The following is a 14,052-nucleotide window of genomic DNA, read 5'->3' on the forward strand; positions in this document are numbered from 1 at the left end:
GGTGCAGTAACGGCCCCTCTATCATTGGTGCAGTAACAGGCCCCTCTATCATTGGTGCAGTAACGGCCCTCTATCATTGGTGCAGTAACGGCCCCTCTATCATTGGTGCAGTAACAGGCCCCTCTATCATTGGTGCAGTAACAGGACACCAGCATTGGTCTCAGAACAGCCCTCTATCATTGATGCAAAGGACATCATTGCAGTAACGGTCTATCATTGAACAGCCCCCCTCTATCAAAGGACACCAGCAGTATGGTCTCAGAACGCCCTCTAAATTGGACAACAGGTGCAGTATGATATCATTGAACAGCTCCCTCTATCATTGGACAGTAACGGCCCCATCATTGATGCAGTAACGGCTCCCCTCCTTTGTAAAGGACACCAGCAGTATGATCTCAGAACAGCCCCCCTCCTAAAGGACACCAGCAGTATGGTCTCAGAACAGCCCCCCTCCTAAAGGACACCAGCAGTATGGTCTCAGAACAGCCCCCCTCCTAAAGGACACCAGCAGTATGGTCTCAGAACAGCTCCCCTCCTAAAGGACACCAGCAGTATGGTATCAGAACAGCTCCCCTCCTTTGTAAAGGACACCAGCAGTATGGTCTCAGAACAGCTCCCCTCCTAAAGGACACCAGCAGTATGGTCTCAGAACAGCTCCTGATGGGGGACACCAGCAGTATGGTCTCAGAACAGCTCCCCTCCTAAAGGACACCAGCAGTATGATCTCAGAACAGCTCCCCTCCTTTGTAAAGGACACCAGCAGTATGGTCTCAGAACAGAGATGAGATGTTTAACCGGGTACTGATGGGGGGCAATGAGATGTCTAACCAGGTACTGATGGGGGGCAATGAGATATCTAACCAGGTACTGATGAGGGGCAATGAGATGTCTAACCAGGTACTGATGGGGGGCAATGAGATGTCTAACCAGGTACTGATAGGGGGCAATGAGATGTCTAACCAGGTACTGATAGGGGGCAATGAGATGTCTAACCAGGTACTGATGAGGGGCAATGAGATGTCTAACCAGGTACTGATGGGGGGCAATGAGATGTTTAACCGGGTACTGATGAGGAGCAATGAGGTGTCTAACCAGGTACTGATGGGGGGCAATGAGATGTTTAACCAGGTACTGATGGGGGGCAATGAGATATCTAACCAGGTACTGATGGGGGGCAATGAGATGTCTAACCAGGTACTGATGGGGGGCAATGAGATGTTTAACCAGGTACTGATGAGGAGCAATGAGATGTCTAACCAGGTACTGATAGGGGGCAATGAGATATCTAACCAGGTACTGATGAGGAGCAATGAGATGTTTAACCGGGTACTGATAGGGGGCAATGAGATGTCTAACCAGGTACTGATGAGGAGCAATGAGATGTTTAACCGGGTACTGATAGGGGGCAATGAGATGTCTAACCAGGTACTGATGGAGGGCAATGAGATGTTTAACCAGGTACTGATGGGGGGCAATGAGATGTTTAACCAGGTACTGATAGGGGGCAATGAGATGTCTAACCAGGTACTGATGGGGGGCAATGAGATGTTTAACCAGGTACTGATGGGGGGCAATGAGATGTCTAACCAGGTACTGATGAGGAGCAATGAGATGTCTAACCAGGTACTGATAGGGGGCAATGAGATATCTAACCAGGTACTGATAGGGGGCAATGAGATATCTAACCAGGTACTGATGGGGGGCAATGAGATGTCTAACCAGGTACTGATGGGGGGCATCCACATAACTTATGAATGTCTATTTCGCTCTCATCACATCCAAATTTGACTATGGATGTATGGTCTATGGATATATGGTCTGTGGATGTATGGCCTGTGGATGTATGGTCTGTGGATGTATGGTCTATGGATGTATGGCCTGTGGATGTATGGTCTGTGGATGTATGGTCTGTGGATGTATGGCCTGTGGATGTATGGTCTATGGATGTATGGTCTATGGATGTATGGTCTATGGATGTATGGTCTATGGATGTATGGTCTATGGATGTATGGCCTGTGGATGTATGGTCTATGGATGTATGGCCTGTGGATGTATGGTCTATGGATGTATGGCCTATGGATATATGGTCTATGGATGTATGGTCTATGGATATATGGTCTATGGTATATGGATGTATGGCCTGTGGATATATGGTCTATGGATGTATGGTCTATGGATGTATGGCCTGTGGATGTACGGTCTATGGATGTATGGTATATGGATGTATGGTCTGTGGATGTATGGTCCATGGTCTATGGGTGTATGGTATATGGATGTATGGTCTATGGATGTATGGTCTATGGATGTATGGTCTATGGATGTATGGTCTATGGATGGTCTATGGATGTATGGCCTGTGGATGTATGGCATGTGGATGTATGGCATGTGGATGTATGGTCATGTGGATGTATGGTCTGTGGATGTATGGCCTGTGGATATATGGTCTATGGATGTATGGTCTATGGATGTATGGTCTATGGATGTATGGTCTATGGATCTATGGATGTATGGTCTATGGATGTATGGTCTATGGATATATGGTCTATGGTCTATGGATGTATGGTCTATGGATGTATGGTCTATGGATGTATGGTCTATGGATGTATGGTCTATGGATGTATGGCCTGTGGATTTATGGTCTATGGATGTATGGTCTGTGGATGTATGGTCTATGGATGTATGGTCTATGGATGTATGGTCTATGGACGTATGGTCTATGGATGTATGGTCTATGGATGTATGGTCCATGGTCTATGGATGTACCCCTACCTTTGGTGCAACCCTAGCTCGACACCACCAAAAGTAGATTTCATCAACTGGAGATGATTCTGGAAGGAGATGATGAAGGGACAGTAGAACTTCTGACAGCAGGGTATGTAAAGTCAATACCACGTCACAACACATTCACTGGCTCCAAGGACCCAGTGACAGGACACGGCTCAGCAGCCTTCACCATCCCATAAACACGGCTCAGCAGCCTTCACTATCCCAGAAACATGACTCAGCAGCCTTCACTATCCCAGAAACATGATTCAGCAGGCTTCACTATCCCAGAAACATGACTCAGCAGCCTTCACTATCCCAGAAACATGACTCAGCAGCCTTCACTATCCCAGAAACATGAAAGCCTTCACTTCCCAGAAACATGAGCCTTCACTATCCCAGAAACACGTTTCAGCAGCCTTCACTATCCCAGAAACATGACTCAGCAGCCTTCACTATCCCAGAAACACGTTTCAGCAGCCTTCACTATCCCAGAAACACGACTCAGCAGCCTTCACTATCCCAGAAACACGACTCAGCAGCCTTCACTATCCCAGAAACATGACTCAGCAGGCTTCACTATCCCAGAAACATGACTCAGCAGCCTTCACTATCCCAGAAACATGACTCAGCAGGCTTCACTATCCCAGAAACATGACTCAGCAGGCTTCACTATCCCAGAAACATGACTCAGCAGCCTTCACTATCCCAGAAACACGTTTCAGCAGCCTTCACTATCCCAGAAACATGACTCAGCAGCCTTCACTATCCCAGAAACATGACTCAGCAGCCTTCACTATCCCAGAAACACGACTCAGCAGCCTTCACTATCCCAGAAACACGACTCAGCGGCCTTCACTATCCCAGAAACACGTCTCAGCAGCCTTCACTATCCCAGAAACACGGCTCAGCAGCCTTCACTATCCCAGAAACACGACTCAGCAGCCTTCACTATCCCAGAAACACGTCTCAGCAGCCTTCACTATCCCAGAAACACATTTCAGACTCTAGCCTGGTAGTGCAGAATCTAATACAGCTCCATAGTCTCATCAGACTCTAGCCTGGTAGTACAGAATCTAATACACCTCTATAGTCTCAGACTCTAGCCTGGTAGTACAGAATCTAATACACCTCTATAGTCTCATCAGACTCTAGCCTGGTAGTACAGAATCTAATACACCTCCATAGCCTCAGACTCTAGCCTGGTAGTACAGAATCTAATACACCTCCATAGCCTCAGACTCTAGCCTGGTAGTACAGAATCTAATACACCTCCATAGTCTCAGACTCTAGCCTGGTAGTACAGAATCTAATACACCTCCATAGTCTCATCAGACTCTAGCCTGGTAGTACAGAATCTAATACACCTCCATAGTCTCATCAGACTCTAGCCTGGTAGTACAGAATCTAATACACCTCCATAGCCTCAGACTCTAGCCTGGTAGTACAGAATCTAATACACCTCCATAGTCTCATCAGACTCTAGCCTGGTAGTACAGAATCTAATACACCTCCATAGCCTCAGACTCTAGCCTGGTAGTACAGAATCTAATACAGCTCCATAGTCTCAGACTCTAGCCTGGTAGTACAGCATCTAATACAGCTCCATAGTCTCAGACTCTAGCCTGGTAGTACAGCATCTAATACAGCTCCATAGTCTCAGACTCTAGCCTGGTAGTACAGAATCTAATACACCTCTATAGTCTCATCAGACTCTAGCCTGGTAGTACAGCATCTAATACAGCTCCATAGTCTCAGACTCTAGCCTGGTAGTACAGCATCTAATACAGCTCCATAGTCTCAGACTCTAGCCTGGTAGTACAGACTCCACCTCGGTAGGTAGGTGGCAGACATCTTGTTATTAGTACCTTGATAGTAACATCTGTTTCTGTTTGTACCCAGACATCTATATAGCATTGTGTTTCTGTGTGTACCCAGACATAAATCCATCAACAGAATCTAATATTATATTTCAACCCAAACCAGCATGGACTACTGGAGAATTACACGATTGACTGTTTTGCATGAGTGTGGTGGCCAAGGTATTTATCATCTACATTTAGATCGTTTGATTGTTGTGCATACAAGTGCACTTCCCTGATTTGCTAATTGTGCAACACGAGGTATTTTAGTTTGTTTACCTTTTATTTACCATGTGCCTCTGTTATATAGTAACATGTGTTTCTGTGTGTACCCAGACATCTTGTTATATAGTAACATGTGTTTCTGTGTGTACCCAGACATCTTGTGTTTTATAGTACATCATCTTGTTTCTGTGTGTATATATAGTAACATCTTGTTTCTAGTGTTTCTGTGTGTACCCAGACATCTTGTTATATAGTAACATCTTTTCTGTTCTTGTTATATAGTAACATTGTGTTTCTGTTTGTACCAGACATCTTGTTAGTAACATCGTGTTTCTGTGTACCCAGACATCTTGTTATATAGTAACATCTGTGTTTCTGTTTGTACCCAGACATCTTGTTATATAGTAACATCGTGTTTCTGTGTGTACCCAGACATCTTGTTATATAGTAACATGTGTTTCTGTGTGTACCCAGACATCTTGTTATATAGTAACATGTGTTTCTGTGTGTACCCAGACATCTTGTTATATAGTAACATCTTGTTATATAGTAACATCGTGTTTCTGTGTACCCAGACATCTTGTTATATAGTAACATCTTGTTATATAGTAACATCGTGTTTCTGTGTGTACCCAGACATCTTGTTATATAGTAACATCTTGTTATATAGTAACATCGTGTTTCTGTGTGTACCCAGACATCTTGTTATATAGTAACATCGTGTTTCTGTGTACCCAGACATCTTGTTATATAGTAACATCGTGTTTCTGTGTACCCAGACATCTTGTTATATAGTAACATCGTGTTTCTGTGTACCCAGACATCTTGTTATATAGTAACATCGTGTTTCTGTGTACCCAGACATCTTGTTATATAGTAACATCGTGTTTCTGTTTGTCTTGTTATATAGTAACCCAGACATCTTGTTATATAGTAACATAGTGTTTCTGTGTGTACCCAGACATCTTGTTATATAGTAACATCTTGTTATATAGTAACATAGTGTTTCTGTGTGTACCCAGACATCTTGTTATATAGTAACATCTTGTTTTCTGTGTGTATCTTGTTAGTAACATAGTGTTTCTGTGTGTACCCAGACATCTTGTTATATAGTAACATCGTGTTTCTGTGTGTACCCAGACATCTTGTTATATAGTAACATCTTGTTATATAGTAACATCTTGTTATAGTAACATCTTGTTATATAGTAACATCTTGTTATATAGTAACATAGTGTTTCTGTTTGTACCCAGACATCTTGTTATATAGTAACATCTTGTTATATAGTAACATCTTGTTATATAGTAACATCTTGTTATATAGTAACATCTGTGTTAGACATCTTGTTATAGTAACATCTTGTTATATAGTAACATTGTGTTTCTGTTTGTACCCAGACATCTTGTTATATAGTAACATCTGTTTCTGTTATATATAGTAACATCTTGTTATATAGTAACATCTTGTTTTATATATAGTAACATCTGTGTTCTCTGTGTTTCTGTACCCAGACATCTTGTTATATAGTAACATCTTGTTATATAGTAACATGTGTTTCTGTGTGTACCCAGACATCTTGTTATATAGTAACATCGTGTTTCTGTGTGTACCCAGACATCTTGTTATATAGTAACATCTTGTTATATAGTAACATCGTGTTTCTGTGTGTACCCAGACATCTTGTTATATAGTAACATCGTGTTTCTGTGTGTACCCAGACATCTTGTTATATAGTAACATCGTGTTTCTGTGTGTACCCAGACATCTTGTTATATAGTAACATAGTGTTTCTGTGTGTACCCAGACATCTTGTTATATAGTAACATCGTGTTTCTGTGTGTACCCAGACATCTTGTTATATAGTAACATCGTGTTTCTGTGTACCCAGACATCTTGTTATATAGTAACATAGTGTTTCTGTGTGTACCCAGACATCTTGTTATATAGTAACATCTTGTTATATAGTAACATCTTGTTATATAGTAACAGTGTTTCTGTGTGTACCCAGACATCTTGTTATATAGTAACATCTTGTTTTATAGTAACATAGTGTTTCTGTGTGTACCCAGACATCTTGTTATATAGTAACATCGTGTTTCTGTGTGTACCCAGACATCTTGTTATATAGTAACATCTTGTTTCTGTTTGTACCCAGACATCTTGTTATATAGTAACATCTTGTTATATAGTAACATCTTGTTATATAGTAACATCTTGTTATATAGTAACATCTTGTTATATAGTAACATTGTTTCTGTTTGTACCCAGACATCTTGTTATATAGTAACATCTTGTTATATAGTAACATCGTGTTTCTGTGTGTACCCAGACATCTTGTTATATAGTAACATCGTGTTTCTGTGTACCCAGACATCTTGTTATATAGTAACATCGTGTTTCTGTGTACCCAGACATCTTGTTATATAGTAACATCTTGTTATATAGTAACATAGTGTTTCTGTGTGTACCCAGACATCTTGTTATATAGTAACATCTTGTTATATAGTAACATCGTGTTTCTGTTTGTACCCAGACATCTTGTTATATAGTAACATGTGTTTCTGTGTGTACCCAGACATCTTGTTATATAGTAACATCGTGTTTCTGTGTGTACCCAGACATCTTGTTATATAGTAACATCTTGTTATATAGTAACATCTTGTTTCTGTGTACCCAGACATCTTGTTATATAGTAACATCTTGTTTTATAGTAACATCTTGTTATATAGTAACATGTGTTTCTGTGTGTACCCAGACATCTTGTTATATAGTAACATGTGTTTCTGTTTGTACCCAGACATCTTGTTATATAGTAACATGTGTTTCTGTGTGTACCCAGACATCTTGTTATATAGTAACATCGTGTTTCTGTGTGTACCCAGACATCTTGTTATATAGTAACATCGTGTTTCTGTGTGTACCCAGACATCTTGTTATATAGTAACATCTGTTTCTGTGTGTACCCAGACATCTTGTTTTATAGTAACATCTTGTTTTATAGTAACATCGTGTTTCTGTGTGTACCCAGACATCTTGTTATATAGTAACATTGTTTCTGTGTGTACCCAGACATCTTGTTTTATAGTAACATCGTGTTTCTGTTTGTACCCAGACATCTTGTTTTATAGTAACATCGTGTTTCTGTGTGTACCCAGACATCTTGTTATATAGTAACATAGTGTTTCTGTGTGTACATCTTGTTATATAGTAACATAGTGTTTCTGTGTGTACCCAGACATCTTGTTATATAGTAACATCTTGTTATATAGTAACATCTTGTTATATAGTAACATCTTGTTTTATAGTAACATCGTGTTTCTGTTTGTACCCAGACATCTTGTTATATAGTAACATCGTGTTTCTGTGTGTACCCAGACATCTTGTTATATAGTAACATAGTGTTTCTGTGTGTACCCAGACATCTTGTTATATAGTAACATCTTGTTATATAGTAACATCTTGTTATATAGTAACATCTTGTTATATAGTAACATCTTGTTATATAGTAACATCTTGTTTTATAGTAACATCGTGTTTCTGTGTACCCAGACATCTTGTTATATAGTAACATCTTGTTATATAGTAACATCGTGTTTCTGTCTTGTTATATAGTACCTGTTTGACATCTTGTTATATAGTAACATCGTGTTTCTGTGTGTACCCAGACATCTTGTTATATAGTAACATCGTGTTTCTGTTTGTACCCAGACATCTTGTTATATAGTAACATCTTGTTATATAGTAACATCGTGTTTCTGTGTGTACCCAGACATCTTGTTATATAGTAACATCTTGTTATATAGTAACATCGTGTTTCTGTGTGTACCCAGACATCTTGTTATATAGTAACATCTGTGTTCTTGTTATATAGTAACTGTGTACCCAGACATCTTGTTATATAGTAACATCGTGTTTCTGTGTACCCAGACATCTTGTTATATAGTAACATCGTGTTTCTGTGTGTACCCAGACATCTTGTTATATAGTAACATCGTGTTTCTGTGTACCCAGACATCTTGTTATATAGTAACATAGTGTTTCTGTGTGTACCCAGACATCTTGTTATATAGTAACATCTTGTTATATAGTAACATAGTGTTTCTGTGTGTACCCAGACATCTTGTTATATAGTAACATCTTGTTTTATAGTAACATAGTGTTTCTGTGTGTACCCAGACATCTTGTTATATAGTAACATCGTGTTTCTGTGTGTACCCAGACATCTTGTTATATAGTAACATTGTTTCTGTTTGTACCCAGACATCTTGTTATATAGTAACATCTTGTTATATAGTAACATCTTGTTATATAGTAACATCTTGTTATATAGTAACATAGTGTTTCTGTTTGTACCCAGACATCTTGTTATATAGTAACATCTTGTTATATAGTAACATCGTGTTTCTGTGTGTACCCAGACATCTTGTTATATAGTAACATCGTGTTTCTGTGTACCCAGACATCTTGTTATATAGTAACATCGTGTTTCTATGTTTTCTTGTTATATAGTAACATCTTGTTATATAGTAACATAGTGTTTCTGTGTGTACCCAGACATCTTGTTATATAGTAACATCTTGTTATATAGTAACATAGTGTTTCTCTGTGTACCCAGACATCTTGTTATATAGTAACATCGTGTTTCTGTGTACCCAGACATCTTGTTTTATAGTAACATCGTGTTTCTGTGTGTAACCAGACATCTTGTTTTATATTAACATCGTGTTTCTGTTTGTACCCAGACATCTTGTTTTATAGTAACATCGTGTTTCTGTGTGTACCCAGACATCTTGTTTTATAGTAACATCGTGTTTCTGTGTGTACCCAGACATCTTGTTATATAGTAACATCGTGTTTCTGTGTACCCAGACATCTTGTTTTATAGTAACATCGTGTTTCTGTGTGTACCCAGACATCTTGTTATATAGTAACATCTTGTTATATAGTAACATCTTGTTATATAGTAACATCGTGTTTCTGTGTGTACCCAGACATCTTGTTATATAGTAACATCTTGTTATATAGTAACATCGTGTTTCTGTGTGTACCCAGACATCTTGTTTTATAGTAACATCGTGTTTCTGTTTGTACCCAGACATCTTGTGTTTTATAGTAACATCTTGTTATATAGTAACATCGTGTTTCTGTGTGTACCCAGACATCTTGTTATATAGTAACATCTTGTTATATAGTAACATCGTGTTTCTGTGTGTACCCAGACATCTTGTTTTATAGTAACATCGTGTTTCTGTGTGTACCCAGACATCTTGTTATATAGTAACATCTTGTTATATAGTAACATCTTGTTATATAGTAACATCTTGTTATATAGTAACATCGTGTTTCTGTGTGTACCCAGACATCTTGTTTTATAGTAACATCGTGTTTCTGTTTGTACCCAGACATCTTGTTATATAGTAACATAGTGTTTCTGTGTACCCAGACATCATGTTATATAGTAACATAGTGTTTCTGTGTACCCAGACATCTTGTTTTATAGTAACATCTTGTTTCTGTGTACCCAGACATCTTGTTATATAGTAACATCGTGTTTCTGTTTGTACCCAGACATCTTGTTATATAGTAACATCTTGTTATATAGTAACATCGTGTTTCTGTGTGTACCCAGACATCTTGTTATATAGTAACATCTTGTTATATAGTAACATCGTGTTTCTGTTTGTACCCAGACATCTTGTTATATAGTAACATCTTGTTATATAGTAACATCGTGTTTCTGTGTGTACCCAGACATCTTGTTATATAGTAACATCGTGTTTCTGTTTGTACCCAGACATCTTGTTTTATAGTAACATCGTGTTTCTGTTTGTACCCAGACATCTTGTTATATAGTAACATCGTGTTTCTGTGTGTAACCAGACATCTTGTTATATAGTAACATCTTGTTATATAGTAACATCTTGTTTCTGTTTGTACCCAGACATCTTGTTTTATAGTAACATCTTGTTATATAGTAACATCGTGTTTCTGTTTGTACCCAGACATCTTGTTATATAGTAACATCTTGTTATATAGTAACATCTTGTTTCTGTGTGTACCCAGACATCTTGTTATATAGTAACATCTTGTTATATAGTAACATCGTGTTTCTGTGTGTACCCAGACATCTTGTTATATAGTAACATCTTGTTATATAGTAACATCGTGTTTCTGTTTGTACCCAGACATCTTGTTATATAGTAACATCTTGTTATATAGTAACATCGTGTTTCTGTGTGTACCCAGACATCTTGTTATATAGTAACATCGTGTTTCTGTTTGTACCCAGACATCTTGTTATATAGTAACATCGTGTTTCTGTTTGTACCCAGACATCTTGTTATATAGTAACATCGTGTTTCTGTGTGTACCCAGACATCTTGTTATATAGTAACATCTTGTTATATAGTAACATCTTGTTTCTGTTTGTACCCATCTTGTTATATAGTAACATCTTGTTTTATAGACATCTTGTTATATAGTAACATTGTTTCTGTTTGTACCCAGACATCTTGTTATATAGTAACATAGTGTTTCTGTGTGTACCCAGACATCTTGTTATATAGTAACATCGTGTTTCTGTGTGTACCCAGACATCTTGTTATATAGTAACATCTTGTTATATAGTAACATCGTGTTTCTGTGTGTACCCAGACATCTTGTTATATAGTAACATCTTGTTATATAGTAACATTGTGTTTCTGTGTGTACCCAGACATCTTGTTATATAGTAACATGTGTTTCTGTGTTACCCAGACATCTTGTTATATAGTAACATGTGTTTCTGTGTGTACCCAGACATCTTGTTATATAGTAACATCTTGTGTTTCATGTTTTCTGTAAGACATCTTGTTATATAGTAACATCGTGTTTCTGTGTGTACCCAGACATCTTGTTATATAGTAACATCTGTGTTTCTGTTTGTACCCAGACATCTTGTTATATAGTAACATCTGTTTCTGTAACATTGTACCCAGACATCTTGTTATATAGTAACATATAGTAACATAGTGTTTCTGTGTGTACCCAGACATCTTGTTATATAGTAACATCTTGTGTTTCTGTTTGTACCCAGACATCTTGTTATATAGTAACATGTGTTTCTGTTTGTACCCAGACATCTTGTTATATAGTAACATCTTGTTATATAGTAACATCTTGTTATATAGTAACATAGTGTTTCTGTGTGTACCCAGACATCTTGTTATATAGTAACATTGTTTCTGTGTGTACCCAGACATCTTGTTATATAGTAACATCTTGTTATATAGTAACATTGTTTCTGTGTGTACCCAGACATCTTGTTATATAGTAACATCGTGTTTCTGTGTGTACCCAGACATCTTGTTATATAGTAACATCTTGTTATATAGTAACATCGTGTTTCTGTGTGTACCCAGACATCTTGTTATATAGTAACATCGTGTTTCTGTGTGTACCCAGACATCTTGTTATATAGTAACATTGTGTTTCTGTGTGTACCCAGACATCTTGTTATATAGTAACATGTGTTTCTGTGTACCCAGACATCTTGTTATATAGTAACATCTTGTTATATAGTAACATCTTGTTTTATAGTAACATCTTGTTATATAGTAACATCTTGTTATATAGTAACATAGTGTTTCTGTTTGTACCCAGACATCTTGTTATATAGTAACATCTTGTTTTATAGTAACATCTTGTTTCTGTTTGTACCCAGACATCTTGTTATATAGTAACATCTTGTTATATAGTCTGTGTTTCTGTTTGTACCCAGACATCTTGTTATATGGTAACATCTTACCCAGACATCTTGTTATATAGTAACATCTTGTTATATAGTAACATCGTGTTTCTGTGTGTACCCAGACATCTTGTTTTATAGTAACATCGTGTTTCTGTGTGTACCCAGACATCTTGTTATATAGTAACATCGTGTTTCTGTGTGTACCCAGACATCTTGTTATATAGTAACATCTGTTTCTGTTATCTTGTTATATAGTAACATTGTTTCTGTTTGTACCCAGACATCTTGTTATATAGTAACATGTGTTTCTCTTGTTTATAGTAACATAGTGTTTCTGTTTGTACCCAGACATCTTGTTATATAGTAACATCGTTTTCTGTTTGTACCATCTTGTTAGACATCTTGTTATATAGTAACATCTTGTTATATAGTAACATCTTGTTTTCTGTGTGTACCCAGACATCTTGTTATATAGTAACATCGTGTTTCTGTTTGTACCCAGACATCTTGTTTTATAGTAACATCGTGTTTCTGTTTGTACCCAGACATCTTGTTATATAGTAACATCGTGTTTCTGTGTGTAACCAGACATCTTGTTATATAGTAACATCTTGTTATATAGTAACATCTTGTTTCTGTTTGTACCCAGACATCTTGTTTTATAGTAACATCTTGTTATATAGTAACATCGTGTTTCTGTTTGTACCCAGACATCTTGTTATATAGTAACATCTTGTTATATAGTAACATCTTGTTTCTGTGTGTACCCAGACATCTTGTTATATAGTTTGTTTCTGTGTAGACATATATAGTAACATCGTGTTTCTGTGTGTACCCAGACATCTTGTTATATAGTAACATCGTGTTTCTGTGTGTACCCAGACATCTTGTTATATAGTAACATCTTGTTATATAGTAACATTGTGTTTCTGTGTGTACCCAGACATCTTGTTATATAGTAACATGTGTTTCTGTGTGTACCCAGACATCTTGTTATATAGTAACATGTGTTTCTGTGTGTACCCAGACATCTTGTTATATAGTAACATGTGTTTCTGTTTGTACCCAGACATCTTGTTATATAGTAACATCGTGTTTCTGTGTGTACCCAGACATCTTGTTATATAGTAACATTGTGTTTCTGTTTGTACCCAGACATCTTGTTATATAGTAACATCGTGTTTCTGTTTGTACCCAGACATCTTGTTATATAGTAACATCGTGTTTCTGTGTGTACCCAGACATCTTGTTATATAGTAACATCGTGTTTCTGTTTGTACCCAGACATCTTGTTATATAGTAACATCGTGTTTCTGTTTGTACCCAGACATCTTGTTATATAGTAACATCTTGTTATATAGTAACATCTTGTTATATAGTAACATCTTGTTATATAGTAACATGTGTTTCTGTGTGTACCCAGACATCTTGTTATATAGTAACATCTTGTTTTATAGTAACATTGTTTCTGTG

The sequence above is a fragment of the Oncorhynchus nerka genome, linkage group LG9b, assembly GCF_034236695.1.
Source record: "Oncorhynchus nerka isolate Pitt River linkage group LG9b, Oner_Uvic_2.0, whole genome shotgun sequence".
Classification (NCBI taxonomy): Eukaryota; Metazoa; Chordata; class Actinopteri; order Salmoniformes; family Salmonidae; genus Oncorhynchus; species Oncorhynchus nerka.